General features: G+C 48.1%; 1 pseudogene; it reads left to right on the top strand.

Annotated features, from left to right (window-relative positions):
* The first annotated feature begins 269 nt into the window (after window positions 1–269).
* Window positions 270–388, top strand: LOC139227205 (5S ribosomal RNA; annotated as a pseudogene).
* Window positions 389–2599: the final 2211 nt, after the last annotated feature.

Genomic DNA, 2599 nt, shown 5'->3' with positions numbered 1-2599 from the left:
CTGAGATTTGCAGCATTGTGGGTTTTTATTTCCAATTGCAGCATTTTGTTTTTGCATGAAGGGTGGGCTTGTAGATTGTGTCTGTGGGTGGCAGAGCACCGAGAGAGAGAGAGAGGGAGAGATGGTGGGAGGGAGGGAGGGGAGGGGAGGGGAGAGACAAGAGTAATGCAAATTCTTCTGTGCTGTGTGATTCAATAAACGTGACTGGCGAAACAGAATGAGCGATAGAACTGTGTGCATTTAAATGAAGAGAAAGCCAACCAATAAATGTCTATGACCACACTAGTCTGAAAATGCCTGATCTTGTCTGATCTCAGAAGCTAAGTAGAATCAGGCCTGGTTAGTACTTGGATAGGAGACTGCCTGGGAATACCAGGTGCAATAGGCTTTTGCTGCCGCCACAGGCTGCTCACAGCCCCACACACTCACACTGCCGTTAATCAATCCACAGCCTTTGTGCTGCTCGCTCCCGCACTCTCTCTCTCTCTGTCCGTTTCTTTGCTGCACATTCTTCTGCTGCTACACAAACACAAGGGGAGCAAAGAAACGCACACTGCTGGAGGGGCTCCAGGACACAGCAGCAGAGAGGAAAAACCCCACACAAGCCTCTCGGATGGACTTATCCGCCCACTCAGGAATACCCTCCACCATCAATATGGACCATAGTTTGGATAGCAGGAGAGCTGACCCACTGTCGCTCTTCCTTGTACTTTCAAACACCTTTCCCACCTTCCCAAAATCTTTTTAATTTCCACAATCGTTGGTTGCCAATTGAAGTGCTCCACTCCCTCCCTGTCCTTCTTACACCCCATATGCACCTCCAGAACTCTCTCTCCTCTGAATTCACTGCCCTTCCTCAATCTCTCCCTCCATATAATCTCCACCCCCCCATATTCAGGGCCACCTCGCCATCTCTTGTAGCTCGCTACTCCCATTGGGCCAATCACAGGTAGGGCCATCTCTGATCACTTCCTTGTTTCGCTCTCCCCCATAGATAGAATAGAAAATAGGTGCAGGAGTAGGCCATTCGGCCCTTCGAGCCTGCACCACCATTCAATAAGATCATGGCTGATCATGCAACTTCAGTACCCCTTTCCTGCTTTCTCTCCATACCCCTTGATCCCTTTAGCCGTAAGGGTCACATCTAACTCCCTCTTGAATATATCCAATGAACTGGTATCAACAACTCTCTGCGGTAGGGAATTCCACAGGTTAACAACTCTCTGAGTGAAGAAGTTTCTCCTCATCTCAGTCCTAAATGGCTTACCCCCTTATCCTTAGACTGTGTCCCCTGGTTCTGGACTTCCCCAACATCGGGAACATTCTTCCTGCATCTAACCTGTCCAGTCCCGTCAGAATTTTATATGTTTCTATGAGATCCCCTCTCATCCTTCTAAACTCCAGTGAATACAGGCCCAGTCGATCCAGTCTCTCCTCATATGTCAGTCAGTAAAGAGAAACAAAATGTTTGCCACAAAAGAGGCCACAAACTATTTTTAAAATCCAATTGGTTTTGGGATGGGGGAAGCAGGCACTTTAAGAATATCACAAAATACATATCCCCCTTCACCCTCCCAACCCCACATCATGCTGTGCCCACCCCTGGAAAAACTCTCAGCAAGTCACGTACAATTGCACTTTCAAATTCCCAACAGGGCTCTCCACTCACCTTGACATTTCTTCACCTACCAATCTGTTTAATTACACCCTCACCGCCACCTCTGATGCCCTGTTTCCTACTAAAGAAAGAAAGACTTGCATTTATATAGCGCCTTCATGACCACCGGACGTCTCAAATCGCTTTACAGCCAATGAAGTACTTTTGGAGTGTAGTCACTGTTGTAATGTGGGAAAAGCAGCAGCCAACTTGCGCACAGCAAGCTCCCACAAACAGCAATGTGAAAATGACCAGATAATCTGCTTTTGTTATGTTGATTGAGGGATAAATATTGGGCCCATGACACTGGGGATAACTCCCCTGCTCTTCTTCAAAAAAGTGCCGTGGGATCTTTTACGTCCCCCTGAGAGAGCAGACAGGGCCTTGGTTTAACATCTCATCCAAAGAACAGCACCCCCGACAGTGCAGCATTGCACTGGGAGTGTCAGCCTAGATTTATGTGCTCAAGTTTCCAGAGTGGGATTTGAACCCACTGAGTCACGGCTGACACTGCTAAAGCAATTGCTCTCTCTCATCATTCCTCCTCTTATGGCCCCCATCCCCACTGGCTGGTCCAAGCGACACAGACTTGAACATTTATGGCAGACAACTGATTTAGCCTTTCTTCGCCAACATTCAGCACTATCGGGTCCTGCTCTCCTCTGCCCAAACCGCTCACTATTCCAGCATCATCTTGGAATGCAAAAATAACCCTGGTTTTTCTTCTCCATTACAAATCGTCTTCTTAAACCCTTCCCCTCTGCCTTCTCCACCCTTACCTCCAACAAAAAGGGTGAGGAGCTCATGGATATCTTTTGTCACTAAGATTGAGACCATCCATTCAGCTGCCTCAGCCACTTACCTCCCTTCCCCGAGCCACCGGGCCAAACTTCCCCTTAGGCCCTGGCCTTGAACTCACACCTCTCTCTAGTTTCTCCCCTA

This window comes from Pristiophorus japonicus, chromosome 16 (assembly GCF_044704955.1).
Source record: "Pristiophorus japonicus isolate sPriJap1 chromosome 16, sPriJap1.hap1, whole genome shotgun sequence".
Classification (NCBI taxonomy): Eukaryota; Metazoa; Chordata; class Chondrichthyes; family Pristiophoridae; genus Pristiophorus; species Pristiophorus japonicus.
This window is presented reverse-complemented; position numbering and strand designations above follow the sequence as displayed.